Source organism: Anser cygnoides, chromosome W (assembly GCF_040182565.1).
Source record: "Anser cygnoides isolate HZ-2024a breed goose chromosome W, Taihu_goose_T2T_genome, whole genome shotgun sequence".
Classification (NCBI taxonomy): domain Eukaryota; kingdom Metazoa; phylum Chordata; class Aves; order Anseriformes; family Anatidae; genus Anser; species Anser cygnoides.
In genome coordinates this window covers 15,072,249-15,088,228 of record NC_089911.1, presented here as the reverse complement: position 1 = coordinate 15,088,228, position 15,980 = coordinate 15,072,249, and positions in this window count along the sequence as shown.

The window sequence follows — 15,980 nt, the reverse complement described above, 5'->3', positions numbered from 1 at the left end:
ATGTGCCAATACATGGACAGGAACTGGGAGCCCACGCTAATGGCAAAACACTGGAAATCTCAAACCAGTGGTACCGTAAAAGTCGGTCAAAGAAACTCTCTAAGACTCAGTTTGGAGTTTTAGAAAGCAGGCATTCTTTAATTGCGGCGCCAGACGCACAGGGGATCGCTCCACCTAATGTGCGTGCCGAATTGTCCAGGCTACAGGGGATATATATAGTCAAAACATACATATTCATTAGATTTCTGAGAAATAATTAACATATTCGTACTATTTCCCGTAATTCGTTAAAATCTGTAAATGTCCCTGATGCATGCGCATTTGTTTCCACTGGTGGTCTTCCGGGGGTCTCTGGTGGTAGTCAGTAGTCTTCCTCACTAAGTTTGTTGCTTGAACCCAGTTCTTGCGCATGCTCAGACCATCTCGTTCTATCTCGTTCTTTCTTATGTTGTTGTTCCAACTTAACCATGCATACTAAACTAAGCATTTACACATCGAAGGACATGTGCATACCAGGAGTTCCTCACCTATTCTTTACAGGCACATCCTCCAGGCCTAGGTTATTCACCCCCCCCCCCGCCCCCCCCCCCCCCCCCCCCCCCCCCCGCCTGGGATACAATTCTGTATGGTCTTACAGATAAGGCAGATTCTTTAGTGAGTAATGTAGCATTAGACATACAAAGTTTCTAGTCTTCCTTCTATTGACTTGCAGAAAACAGACTCCACAACCTGCAAAGTTGTAAAGTAGAACCAAATCTCCATTCATATGTTAAACTATGCACACCCACACTTTGTTTGACTTTAGCCAGAACCCACTGTACTACACTTTTAATAAGCCAGTTCCGTGAACTTAAAGACTGCTTTTGGTGAAAGAAAGGTTCATAGCTTTGCGACCTTGTTTCATATTGTGATATATGGAGTAATAATTCGTGTCAAGAAGATGGTTGATGTTAATAAAGAAGGGGGAGATGTGGGAGTGTGGCCATGGGGGTCGACAAGCCCCATGGTTGGTGATAACATCGGACTATTAAGGATGAGACCATCAGGAAAGTAAAGAGTTGAGAGGGAACCAAGAAGGGTGATTCAGGAGACACCTTAAACAGGGACATGAAGAACAGGAACAGGGACAGGCTAACAGCACAGGGACAAAAACAGAAAAGGAATGAATAGGGACAGGCTAACAGAACAGGGACGAAAAAAAAGAGCTTATGGGAGGGTCACACTGGCTTACGCAGGACCCACAAACAAGGACTCCAGGAGTTGGAGGGGCAGCCAGAGCCCCCCGGCTGGGCAGCACTCAGTGCCTGCCACTCCCAGGGATGGGCTTGCAAAGTTTTTTAAAGATAGTCTTAGTATGCCTGGCAGCTTTTCTCTGTGTTTTAGTTTGTGTTTGATTAGGGAAGCTGAGGCGATTCCAGATAAGAAAGGGTTAAGAATGTAAATATTAAGGGAGAACAGAACATTAGGTGTAGGGCAGGAAACAGATGTACGGACAATGTATCTCGAAATAGGACATATACGGGCAATATATCTCGAACAAGACATTGGAATCCAAGATAAGAAAATAACGAGCAGAAGAATCGAAGAAAAAACAGTCCTTGCGGTTAGGAAGAAAGCTAACTCAGCAGAATCCTGACCAAGGGTGAAAAGTACACTGTGAGGAAGACTTATGGCCTTCCTCTCTGAGACCACCGACCACAGCTCGACGACCCCTGCCCAAGACCACCGAGAGGATCTGCGCAGGCGCAGGACACAAAAAACTGATTAGCATGAGAAGCGAGAGTAGGCGGGGTTAGATAATGAATATGTATATGCATTAATAAAATATTAATCACTGTGATGTATAAATTTGGGACGGCTTTTCACTTCGGGATGCACGATAGGCGGAAAGATCCCCCGTGCATCCGGTGCCGTCAATAAAGAATAAATCACTTAAAGAAATTGGATTTATGATCTTTGAATCAATCTGGCACCCCAGATGGGACTTCTTCTCTGTCGGACCGCAGGACCCGCTGGGAACAGGACTCCCTAGGGTACCCCCGGGATTTCCCGGAGGGACTCCTCGACTCAACGGATCACTGCGGAGGCAGACACGGACCCCATCATTGTAAGTGATTATATTCTTTATTTTGGTTTATTTGGTTGACCGGTCAATTGGGGTCGTCTGTAAGTCGGAAAGTAAAAGTTTTCTGCAGGACGGCATTTGGTTTTTTTGGAAAGCACTCAGTTGCTGTTGGGAAACAAATAACCTTTGCATGCGAGGTTAGTTTACGTTGTGTTTAAATGTGGAACTTGACCTTGGCTATTGTCTTTGGGATTTTGATTGTACTCTTTATAACGTTACTAGGATCTTGGTGTTATTGTGGAAAGCTGCCGGCTTGTATTGTGTAACAAGAAACATTCTGAACTGTAACATGGGGGGGCAGCAGAGTAGTGGGATTCCAAAGAAAAGCCCGTTGGGATGTATCTTGAGTCATTGGAAAGATATAGGGGGATCCCCCGGTGGAACTGAAAATAAGAAAACGTTGATAAAATATTGTAATCAATGGTGGCCACTTTATAAGTTGGATTGTGAGGAAAAATGGCCACTGAATGGAACCTTAAATTATAATACTTTACTACAGTTAATGTTGTTTCTAAGGAGAGAAGGAAAGTGGGATGAGGTGTCATACGCAGATATGTTTTTCACTTTGAGAAACCACCTGGAATGGCAGAAGGAGTGTGGAATTAACTTAGCCCCACAGGATCCTTTGATCCTGGCAATAGAAAAGGATATGAAGAAGGAAGGGGCAGGAAAAATGAAAAGATGTTGTTCGGCGTGCAGTATCGGGCAGAGATGTTTGAAATTGAATGAGTCAGAGGAGAGAATGGAGGATTATGTCCTCTCGCCCCAGATAATAGAACGAGGCGTGGGGGCGAGCCCAGGAAACGGCAGAATAGATAAGAAAAATGAGAGTTGGGGGAATGGAGACTTTACCCCGATCACGGCTCGAACCCGAAGTAAGGTCGGGCCCGTTATTCAAGCCCCGTTACGACAGGCTATGGGGGCTAACGGACCAGCTCGGATAAAAGTACCTTTCACAACTGCTGAGTTAGATTCATGGAAGGAAGCTGTGAAAGGATACCGGGATGATCCAGAATCAGTGGCCCGGAGGTTTGAGCTGATTGTAAAGAATTTAGATCCCGATTGGAAAGATATAGAGATAATGCTGGCAGCATTATCGGAAACTGGAAAAGCAACTGGTAATTAAGAATGCACAAACTCAAGTACAGACCCAGGTAACGTCAGTTTTACCTGGAACTGTGGAGATATATGTGCCCAGAGTGGACCCAAACTGGGACTATAATGATGAGGGTGATTATAGGTTATTAAAAAGATATCAGGAATGGATTAGGATCGCCTTGGAAAGTGCGATACCAAAGTCTGTAAACTGGTCTAGGTTATATACCATAAAACAGGGGCAAACTGAGACCCCGTCAGAATTTCTCGATCAACTAAGGACAGCAATGCAAAAATTTACAACGATAGACCCCTCTTCTGAGGAAGGTAAAGTCCAGCTAGTATCATTGTTCTTGGGTCAGTCTGCGGACGATATAAGGCGGAAGCTTCAGAAAATGAAAGAGCCGGATGTGAGAGATTTAGAAAGGCTGGTGGAAGAGGCATGGAGGGTATTTAGGAATCGAGAAGGGAATGAGAAACAAAGGCTGGGTAGGGCTATTGCTGCGGCAACTGTTGCGGCCTTACAGAGGCAAGAAGAACCTTTTCGGGGAAAAGGAAGAGGGAATGGGATAAGGGGAAGGTCAGTAAAGCCTCCCCTGAGACTGAATCAGTGTGCATATTGTAGGGAAGTGGGTCATTGGAAAAGGGAATGTCCGAAACAATGGGAGAAGAACAGATTGATGGTAGCTAGTGTATCTCCCGATCAATGAAGTGGACCGGGGGATTCTACCCTAGCAGATCCGCTGGTTAAAATTAAGCTAGGGAAATCAGGACAGGAAGTGGAGTTTTTAATTGACACAGGAGCGACTTATTCTGTGTTAAACCAGAAATTGATACCAGAGGATGAGGATTTTGTGACGGTGATAGGAGCTACAGGCCAGCACGAGAAAGCCTTTTTCCTAAGGCCTTTAAAATATAAGTTAGGGAAACAGATGGGATGAGGGCGTCCAGTGCACCCTCAGTAAGTTTGCAGATGACACCAAGCTAAGTGTGTGTGTCGATCTGCTCGAGGGCAGGAAGGCTCTGCAGGAGGATCTGGATAGGCTGGAGCGATGGGCTGAGGTCAACTGCATGAAGTTCAACAAGACCAAGTGCCGGGTCCTGCACCTGGGCTGCAACAACCCCAAGCAGAGCTACAGGCTGGGAGATGAGTGGCTGGAAAGCTGCCTGGCCGAGAAGGACCTGGGAGTATTGGTGGATAGTCGGCTGAATATGAGCCAGCAGTGTGCTCAGGTGGCCAAGAAGGCCAACGGCATCCTGGCCTGTATAAGAAGCAGTGTGGCCAGCAGGTCGAGGGAAGTGATTGTGCCCCTGTACTCGGCTCTGGTGAGGCCGCACCTCGAGTACTGTGTTCAGTTTTGGGCCCCTCGCTACAGGAAGGACATGGACGTGCTCGAGCGAGTCCAGAGAAGGGCGACCAAGCTGGTGAGGGGTCTGGAGAACAAGTCTTACGAGGAGCGGCTGAGGGAGCTGGGCTTGTTCAGCCTGGAGAAGAGGAGGCTCAGGGGCGACCTCATCGCTCTCTACAGTTACCTGAAAGGAGGCTGTAGAGAGGTGGGGGTTGGTCTATTCTCCCACGTGCCTAGTGACAGGACGAGGGGGAATGGGCTAAAGTTGCGACAGGGGAGTTTTAGGTTGGATGTTAGGAAGTACTTCTTTACCGAAAGGGTTATTAAGCATTGGAACAGGCTGCCCAGGGAGGTGGTGGAGTCACCATCCCTGGAGGTCTTTAAAAAACGTTTAGATGTAGAGCTTAGGGATATGGTTTAGTGGAGTACTTAGTGTTAGGTCGGAGGTTGGACTCGATGATCTTGAGGTCTCTTCCAACCTAGAGAAATCTGTGAATCTGTGAATCTGTTTTTATATTTACCAGGATCCCCGAAGTCTTTGCTGGGGCGAGATTTACTAGAACAATTAGAAGCGGAAATTGTCTTTGAAAAAGGGAAGGTGGGGTTAAAAGTGAGAGAAGAAAAGCTGATAACCGCGCTAAGCTTAATGCTGATACAAGCAGACCCCATCGGTAAAGTACCTTCGGAGATTTTAGACCAAGTTTACCCAGGAGTCTGGGCTACTGACATCCCTGGGCGAGCCAAAAATGCAGCCCCGATAGTGGTGAGATTAAAGCCAGGGGAAAGGCCAGTTAAGATTAAGCAATATCCCCTAAGATTAGAAGACAGGAAAGGAATTAAGGGGATAGTGGATAAGTTTTTAAAACATGGACTGCTGGTTGAGTGTGAATCTGAATATAATACTCCTATACTACCAATTAAGAAGCCAGATGGGAAGAACTATAGATTAGTGCAGGATTTAAGAGCTATAAATAAGATCACTGAAGATATACACCCTGTGGTAGCCAACCCGTACACATTACTGACTAAATTAAAAGATAATTTAGTTTGGTTTACCGTACTGGATTTAAAAGATGCCTTCTTCTGTCTGACTTTAGCCCTAGAAAGTCAGAAGCTTTTTGCTTTTGAATGGGAAAATCCAGACTCAGGACGAAAGGCTCAATTGACCTGGACCATATTGCTGCAGGGATTCAAAAACAGCCCCACGATTTTTGGGAATCAACTAGCAAAAGAGCTTGAGGTTTGGGAGGCCCCAAACACCGAAGGAGTTCTGCTGCAATACGTTGATGACCTTTTGATAGCCACTGAGAATAGGAGCAGCTGCATGCAATGGACAATAAGTCTCCTTAATTTTTTGGGTTTGAATGGGTATCGAGTCTCTCAACAGAAGGCTCAGCTGATTCAGTCACGTGTAACTTACTTGGGGTTTGAGATTTCAGGGGGACAAAGGGAGTTAGGAACAGAACGGAAAGAAACTATCTGCCATACTCCAGAACCACAGACCATTAAGGAATTACGAACTTTTCTAGGGATGACAGGTTGGTGCCGTCTATGGATTAATAATTATGGACTAATTGTAAAACCCCTATATGACCTCATCAAGAATAACCAATCAAAATTGGTCTGGACGGGGGAAGCACGGGCTGCCTTTAAGAAGCTTAAATTGGAGTTAATGCGAGCACCAGCTTTGGGTCTACCGGACTTGTCTAAACCCTTTTGGTTGTACTCTTATGAGAGACAAGGGATGGCTCTGGGGGTGCTGGCACAGAAGCTGGGCCCCTACAGGAGAGCTGTGGCCTACTTCTCTAAACAACTGGATGAAGTAAGTAAAGGTTGGCCGGGTTGCCTTCGAGCGGTGGCCGCTGTCATCATGAATATACAGGAGGCTCGGAAGTTCACTATGGGACAGAAGATAACCGTGCTGGTATCACACACTGTCTCGGCAGTCTTGGAGCAGAAAGGGGCACACTGGTTATCCCCTCAAAGATTTTTAAAATACCAAGCAATACTGGTGGAGCAAGATGACGTAGAAATTGTGGTTACTAACATTGTGAACCCAGCTTCTTTCCTTAGTAACGCTCCTGACGAGCCAGTGGTCCACGATTGTATCGAAACTATGGAAACTGTATTCTAGCCGACCAGATCTCAAGGAGGAGCCCTTGGAAGACGCGGATGAATCATGGTATACTGATGGAAGCAGCTTTGTGAAACAAGGACAACGCAAAGCAGGGTATGCGGTGACGACCACTCAACAGGTAATTGAGTCGAAACCATTACCCCCTGGGACGTCTGCTCAGAAAGCAGAAATAGTTGCCCTTACGCGGGCATTGGAACTAGCAGCAGGAAAGAAAGTAAATATCTGGACAGACTCTAAATATGCATTTGGTGTGGTGCATGCACATGGGGCTATCTGGAAAGAACGAGGATTATTAACGGCCCAAGGAAAACAAATAAAATATGCTGAGGAGATTTTGAAGTTGTTGGAAGCGGTAAAGCACCCAGAGAAGGTGGCTGTTATACATTGCCGGGGACACCAAAAAGGAACCGCTGACTTCGAGGTAGGGAACCGACTGGCTGACCAAGAAGCAAAAAGGGCGGCCGGATTGGCTGAGGCAGAAGCGCTCACTTTAATACCAGACGGTAAAATACAAACTTTAGGTGAAGGACAGGAACCTAGGTACACACAGGAAGATCAAAAGTTAATTGGGGACCTGGGAGGAAAAGCAAGGAGTGATGGATGGGTATACCTGAAAGATAATAGGGTTGTACTACCCTCTAATTTAATATGGCCTACGGTCATGGCAGAACATAATAAGACTCATTGGGGAGCAGACACCTTATATAAAAATCTGAGTCGAGTCTTGGTGGGACGAAATCTGTATACTACGGTAAAACAAGTAACCCAGCAATGCAGTATTTGTTTGCATCATAACCCTAATACAGAAAATAGGGTAAAGTTCGGAATAATCAGTAAAGGAAACTATCCAGGACAACAATGGCAGATAGATTTTTCAGAACTGCCAAGAAAAGGGGGGTATCGATACTTGTTGGTTTTGACAGATACTTTTTCCGGGTGGCCGGAGGCTTTTCCCTGTCGAACCAACAAGGCAAGAGAAGTGGTTAAGGTTTTACTGAATGAGATAATACCGCGTTTCGGAATTCCGGCAGCAATGTCCTCGGATAGAGGCTCTCATTTTTGCGCGCAAATAGTTCAAGAAGTAAGTAAGGTCTTAGGGGTAGACTGGCAACTCCATACCCCTTACAGACCACAGGCAAGCGGACAAGTGGAAAAGATGAATCATCTAATCAAACAACAAATAGCCAAAATAGGACAAGAGACTAATTTATCATGGCCTCAGTCTCTCCCTTTGGCTTTACTTAGAATTAGAGTAAAACCACAGACAAAGGAAAATCTAAGCCCTTTTGAAATATTATATGGAAGACCCTATCAGTTTTTGTTCAGCGGGGAGGACCTGACGCAACTGGGGTCGGGATACTTGTATAATTATTTAATAGGACTCCAAAAACAGTTGGATCAAATATCTAAAGTTGTCTCAGGAACCAGGGCTAGAGGGCTGGACCAACCAATCCACCCCTTTAAACCTGGGGATTATGTGTATGTAAAAGCATTTGCAGGTCGGCCTTTGGAAGAAAAGTGGACGGGACCATACCAGGTGCTGCTGACAACACATACCGCCATCAAGATTAAGGAGCAAACGGCCTGGATCCATTATTCGAGAGAGAAGAAAGCTCCAAAAGCCCCCTGGAAAGTAACGCTGGGTGATGGTGAACTGAAGCTAAAGTTCAGTCAAGCAAAATGAAGACACTATGGTCAGGAGTATTTAGTAATGTAGCTAGCAGAAATTTAGTTAACAGAATTGTTTTATTTCTGTGGCTTATAGTTGTAATTGTGATTCAAGAATTGGAAGGTGCTTCTATGATGATAGAGAATGGTGGGTGGCCTTGGTCTGAAGCCGTAACCACAGAGGATAAGAGCATTAATGGAAAGTTAGCTGTTGTGGTTATTTGGCTAACAAATGGTGATCATTTCTCAAGCGTGTTGAATTGCTAATACAAATTAACATCTCAGCAGTTCAACCAGCCTGTTCTCCTTTCCTCCCATATGTAGTAAGGAACACAGGCCAACAACAATCTGGAACACAAAACTAAAACAGCCCCTGCAATCATCCTTACTGGCACTGGGAACTAGCCAATGGCAAGTTTCAAAGGTGTTACCAATATGGGAAAAGGCTGAAGACCAGGACCACAGACTAATAATAGATGCACTTAGTATGGCGCAAGATAATGTATCTTTAGCTCTTAGTTGTATACAGGTACAGTTATGGATGCAGGCAACGGCTACCTTGATCATTAGGGAAGGAAGTGAAGGCATTTTTCCGGCTGAAGTCCGAAAGATTGTTTGGGACAATGCCAATGATTTTGAAAAGAAGTTCCAATCTTGGTGGACTCTGGTAAATTTTACCTATGATCCCATTATTAACATGGCTACTGCCTTTGTGCTTACTATACGTAATGCTACAGTTTATGTTATCCACCCCATTATTGCACTAGGATTAAATCATGACGAGACAGTGCTCTATCCTTCGGAGCATAGAACCTGGGCCCGGATGAAGAACGGGAAATGGCAGTCTGTGAATCTAGAATCATGTGTTACCCGGGAACAACAAGGATTTATTTGTGAAAGCAACACAATTGATGCTCAGGATGTATGTCTTGACACTGAGCAAGGTGTTTGCCACTTCGAAATTCATCCAAATACTAGTCAAAAGACTGTGCTTGTATATATTGGTCAAGGCTGTGTGTGTTTAAGAACTGCTTGTGCTTTTGTAGAAGTAGATAAGGAAAACATAACTCTACCTAGCAAAAATCATTCTAACTTTTGTATTTGTAACTTTGTTAGAATCATCGGGTGTGATTTTTTATATTCAGCACCAGTGGTATCCCACCAGTTGATCAAGTCCAACAACACAATGTATCACAAGTTATTACCCACACCTATTGGGATGAACCTCACGCTAGTGAAGCAATTACTTAAACACCAAGACCTGATCAAAATTTTAAAAGGCATTCAGGAAGATGGAGAGAAGACTTTAATCACTGTCCACCATGATACAAAAGAAATAAACAGAGTTTTGCAAAGAGTAAAACAAGACACAAATCATAGCTGGTGGGACAAACTCTTTGGATGGTCGCCAACTGCAACTGGGATTTTGAACACATTGTGTCACCCAATTATTGTTCTATTGATGTTAGTTGGTATAAGTTTAATATTGTCTTTTGTAATACTTGTTTGGAATTGGAAATTGTTACAACGAATGGCAATATTAGCTTCCCTGACGAAAGTACATGGCAAGGTATTGAGGGATACATATCGTAGAGGCTGGGAAGAAGAATTTTTGTATTCGGAAAGGTCTCTACTGACATAGCGGAAATATAGAAACAAACAAAGGTTCTGTATAAGATTAGTAAGGATAACATTTCATGGGGCTTTGAGGAAATATGGAATAAGTTAACCTCATGGTTACCCAACTTTCAATAGTTAGAACAAGTTTTTACTGATCTGGTTATGTTATTGGTAGTAGGAATATTTGTATGTATGTTACTGCGATACTGCTAATGATAAGGGCATGCAATGCAAAAGAATTTGCATGGGGAAAAGAAAAGGGGGGATTGATTAGGGAAGCTGAGGCGATTCCAGATAAGAAAGGGTTAAGAATGTAAATATTAAGGGAGAACAGAACATTAGGTGTAGGGCAGGAAACAGATGTACGGACAATGTATCTCGAAATAGGACATATACGGGCAATATATCTCGAACAAGACATTGGAATCCAAGATAAGAAAATAACGAGCAGAAGAATCGAAGAAAAAACAGTCCTTGCGGTTAGGAAGAAAGCTAACTCAGCAGAATCCTGACCAAGGGTGAAAAGTACACTGTGAGGAAGACTTATGGCCTTCCTCTCTGAGACCACCGACCACAGCTCGACGACCCCTGCCCAAGACCACCGAGAGGATCTGCGCAGGCGCAGGACACAAAAAACTGATTAGCATGAGAAGCGAGAGTAGGCGGGGTTAGATAATGAATATGTATATGCATTAATAAAATATTAATCACTGTGATGTATAAATTTGGGACGGCTTTTCACTTCGGGATGCACGATAGGCGGAAAGATCCCCCGTGCATCCGGTGCCGTCAATAAAGAATAAATCACTTAAAGAAATTGGATTTATGATCTTTGAATCATGTTGATCCTGCCTTCTTAATTTGTGTTAATTGCGCTTTCTTATGTTAATAAAGAAGGAGGAGATGTGGGAGTGTGGCCATGGGGTTCGACAAGCCCCATGGTTGGTGATCACATCCGACTCTTAAAGATGAGACCATCAGGAAAGTAAAGCCCTGAGAGGGAACAAAGAAGGGTGATTCAGGAGACACCTTCAGCAGGGACATGAAGAACAGGAACAGGGACAGGCTAACAGAACAGGGACAAACAAAAAACAGCGTATGGGAGGGTCTCGCTGGCATAGGCAGGACCCACAAACAAGGACTCCAGGAGTTGGAGGGGCAGCCAGAGTCCCCCGGCTGGGCAGCACTCAGTGCCTGCCTCTCCCAGGGATGGGGTTACAAAGTTTGTTAAAGATGGAATTAGTATGCCTGGCAGTTTTTCTCTGTATTTTAATTTGTTTTAATAGTGCTTTCTTAATTTGTGTTACTCTTCCTTCTTAATTTCTGTTAATCGCGCCTTCATAACTTGTGTTAAACCTGCTTTCTTAATTTGTGTTAATCGAGCTCTTTTATGTTAATATAGAAGGGGGAGATGTGGGAGCATGGCCATGGGGGTCGACAAGTCCCATGATTGGTGATAACATCCAACTCTTAAAGATGAGGCCATCAGGAAAGTAAAGAGTTGAGAGGGAACAAAGAAAGGTGATTCAGGAGACACCTTAAACAGGGACATGAAGAACAGGTACAGGGGCAGGCTAACAGAGCAGGGAGAAACAAAAAACAGCGTATGGGAGGGTCCCACGGGCATAGGCAGGACCCACAAACAAGGACTCCAGGAGTTGGAGGGGCAGCCAGAGCCCCCCGGCTGGGCAGCACTCAGTGCCTGCCTCTCCCAGGGATGGTTTTACAAAGGTTGTTAAAGATAGACTTAGTATGCCTGGCAGTTTTTCTCTGTGTTTTAGTTTGAGTTAATCCTGCCTTCTTAATTTGTGTTAATCGCGCTTTCTTATGTTAATAAAGAAGGGGAAGATGTGGGAGTGTGGCCATGGGGGTCGAGAATCCCCATGGTTGGTGATAACATCTGACTATTAAAGTAGAGACCATCAGGAAAGTAAACCCTTGAGAGGGAACAAAGAAGGGTGATTCAGGAGACACCTTAAACAGGGACATGGAGAACAGGAACAGGGATAGTCTAATAGTACAGGGACGAAAACAAAAAAGGAATGAATAGGGACAGGCTATCAGAACAGGGACAAACAAAAAACAGCATATGGGAGGGTCTCGCTGGCATAGGCAGGACCCACAAACAAGGACTCCAGGAGTTGGAGGGGCAGCCAGAGCCCCCCGGCTGGGCAGCACTCAGTGCCTGCCTCGCCCAGGGATGGTTTTACAAAGATTGTTAAAGATAGACTTAGTATGCCTGGCAGTTTTTCTCTGTGTTTTAGTTTGTGTTGATCCTGCCTTCTTAATTTGTGTTAATCGTGCTTTCTTATGTTAATAAAGAAGGGGAAGATGTGGGAGTGTGGCCATGGGGGTCGACAAGCCCCATGGTTGGTGATAACATCCGACTCTTAAGGATGAGACCATCAGGAATTTAAAGAGTTGAGAGGGAACAAAGAATGGTGATTCAGGTAACACCTTGTTGTCTGGGGTGGCTTGTTCTCCAGCCATTAAAGCATGGAAGTTGCTGGGTGTTTGCTGTTGCCGGGCAAAGTTGTTGACCAATGACTTGTTAGTGGAAAGGTACTGCTGTGAGGCGGAAATTATAGGAAGGGAGCCTTTCCTGAATAAGGGATAGAATGAAGTTGTGCCCTCACTCTGAGAGATGAAGTTATGCCTTCAGTAAGAGAGAGTTCAAGTTATGCCATCAATAAAGAGGTAGCAGTTACAGATCCTGAAAGAACCCCGGTGTCCGTGCGGTCTTTACGCCACAAATCGCCCCCCAACAGGGACATGAAAACGAACAGGGACCAGAAGAAAACAAACAGGGACATGAAGAACAGGAACAGGGACAGGCTAACAGCACAGGGACAAAAACAAAAAAGGAATGAATAGGTACAGGCTAACAGAACAGGGACGAACAAAAAGAGCTTATGGGAGGGTCACGCTGGCTTACGCAGGACCCCCAAACAAGGACTCCAGGAGTTGGAGGGGCAGCCAGAGCCCCCCGGCTGGGCAGCACTCAGTGCCTGCCTCTCCCAGGGATGGGGTTACAAAGTTTGTTAAAGATGGAATTAGTATGCCTGGCAGTTTTTCTCTGTATTTTAGTTTGTCTTAATAGTGCTTTCTTAATTTGTGTTACTCTTGCTTTCTTAATTTCTGTTAATCGCGCCTTCATAATTTGTGTTAAACCTGCTTTCTTAATTTGTGTTAATCGAGCTCTTTTATGTTAATAAAGAAGGGGGAGATGTGGGAGCCTGGCCATGGGGGTCGACAAGTCCCATGACTGGTGATAACATCCAAATCTTAAAGATGAGGCCATCAGGAAAGTAAAGAGTTGAGAGGGAACAAAGACAGGTGATTCAGGAGACACCTTAAACAGGGACATGAAGAACAGGTACAGGGGCAGGCTAACAGAGCTGGGAGAAACAAAAAACAGCATATGGGAGGGTCCCACTGGCGTATGCTAGACCCAAAAACAAGGACTCCAGGAGTTGGAGGGGCAGCCAGAGCCCCCGGTCTGGGCAGCACTCAGTGCCTGCCACTCCCAGGGATGTGGTTGCAAATTTTGTTAGATAGTCTTAGTATGCCTGGCAGTTTTTCTCTGTATTTTAGTTTGTGTTGATCCTGCCTTCTTAATTTGTGTTAATCGCGCTTTCTTATGTTAATAAAGAAGGGGAAGATGTGGGAGTGTGGCCATGGGGGTCGACAAGCCCCATGGTTGGTGATAACATCCCACTCTTAAAGATGAGGCCATCAGGAAAGTAAAGAGTTGAGAGGGAACAAAGAAGGGTGATTCAGGAGACACCTTAAACAGGGACATGAAGAACAGGAACAGGGACAGGCTAACAGCACAGGGACAAAAACAGAAAAGGAATGAATAGGGACAGGCTAGCAGAACAGGGACGAACAAAAAGAGCGTATGGGAGGGTCACGCTGGCTTATGCAGGACCAACAAACAAGGACTCCAGGAGTTGGAGGGGCAGCCAGAGCCCCCCCGGCTGGGCAGCACTCAGTGCCTGTTTCTCCTAGGGATGTGGTTACAAAGTTTGTTAAAGATGGAATTAGTATGCCTGGCAGTTTTTCTCTGTATTTTAATTTGTGTTAATAGTGCTTTCTTAATTTGTGTTACTCTTGCTTTCTTAATTTCTGTTAATCGCGCCTTCATATTTTGTGTTAAACCTGCTTTCTTAATTTGTGTTAATCGAGCTCTTTTATGTTAATAAAGAAGGGGGAGATGTGGGAGCATGGCCATGGGGGTCGACAAGTCCCATGGTTGGTGATAACATCCCACTCTTAAAGATGAGGCCATCAGGAAAGTAAAGAGTTGAGAGGGAACAAAGAAGGGTGATTCAGGAGACACCTTAAACAGGGACATGAAGAACAGGAACAGGGACAGGCTAACAGCACAGGGACAAAAACAGAAAAGGAATGAATAGGGACAGGCTAACAGAACAGGGACGAAAAAAAAGAGCTTATGGGAGGGTCACGCTGGCTTACGCAGGACCCACAAACAAGGACTCCAGGAGTTGGAGGGGCAGCCAGAGCCCCCCGGCTGGGCAGCACTCAGTGCCTGCCACTCCCAGGGATGGGCTTGCAAAGTTTTTTAAAGATAGTCTTAGTATGCCTGGCAGCTTTTCTCTGTGTTTTAGTTTGTGTTGATCCTGCCTTCTTAATTTGTGTTAATTGCGCTTTCTTATGTTAATAAAGAAGGAGGAGATGTGGGAGTGTGGCCATGGGGTTCGACAAGCCCCATGGTTGGTGATCACATCCGACTCTTAAAGATGAGACCATCAGGAAAGTAAAGCCCTGAGAGGGAACAAAGAAGGGTGATTCAGGAGACACCTTCAGCAGGGACATGAAGAACAGGAACAGGGACAGGCTAACAGAACAGGGACAAACAAAAAACAGCGTATGGGAGGGTCTCGCTGGCATAGGCAGGACCCACAAACAAGGACTCCAGGAGTTGGAGGGGCAGCCAGAGTCCCCCGGCTGGGCAGCACTCAGTGCCTGCCTCTCCCAGGGATGGGGTTACAAAGTTTGTTAAAGATGGAATTAGTATGCCTGGCAGTTTTTCTCTGTATTTTAGTTTGTCTTAATAGTGCTTTCTTAATTTGTGTTACTCTTGCTTTCTTAATTTCTGTTAATCGCGCCTTCATAATTTGTGTTAAACCTGCTTTCTTAATTTGTGTTAATCGAGCTCTTTTATGTTAATAAAGAAGGGGGAGATGTGGGAGCCTGGCCATGGGGTTCGACAAGTCCCATGACTGGTGATAACATCCAAATCTTAAAGATGAGGCCATCAGGAAAGTAAAGAGTTGAGAGGGAACAAAGACAGGTGATTCAGGAGACACCTTAAACAGGGACATGAAGAACAGGTACAGGGGCAGGCTAACAGAGCTGGGAGAAACAAAAAACAGCATATGGGAGGGTCCCACTGGCGTATGCTAGACCCAAAAACAAGGACTCCAGGAGTTGGAGGGGCAGCCAGAGCCCCCGGTCTGGGCAGCACTCAGTGCCTGCCACTCCCAGGGATGTGGTTGCAAATTTTGTTAGATAGTCTTAGTATGCCTGGCAGTTTTTCTCTGTGTTTTAGTTTGTGTTGATCCTGCCTTCTTAATTTGTGTTAATCGCGCTTTCTTATGTTAATAAAGAAGGGGAAGATGTGGGAGTGTGGCCATGGGCGTCGACAAACCCCATGGTTGGTAATAACATCCGACTCTTAAGGATGAGGTCATCAGGAATTTAAAGAGTTGAGAGGGAACAAAGAAGGGTGATTCAGGTGACACCTTGTTGTCTGGGGTGGCTTGTTCTCCAGCCATTAAAGCATGGAAGTTGCTGGGTGTTTGCTGTTGCCGGGCAAAGTTGTTGACCAATGACTAGTTAGTGGAAAGGTACTGCTGTGAGGCGGAAGTTATAGGAAGGGAGCCTTTCCTGAATCAGGGATAGAATGAAGTTGTGCCCTCACTCTGAGAGATGAAGTTATGCCCTCAGTAAGAGAGAGTTC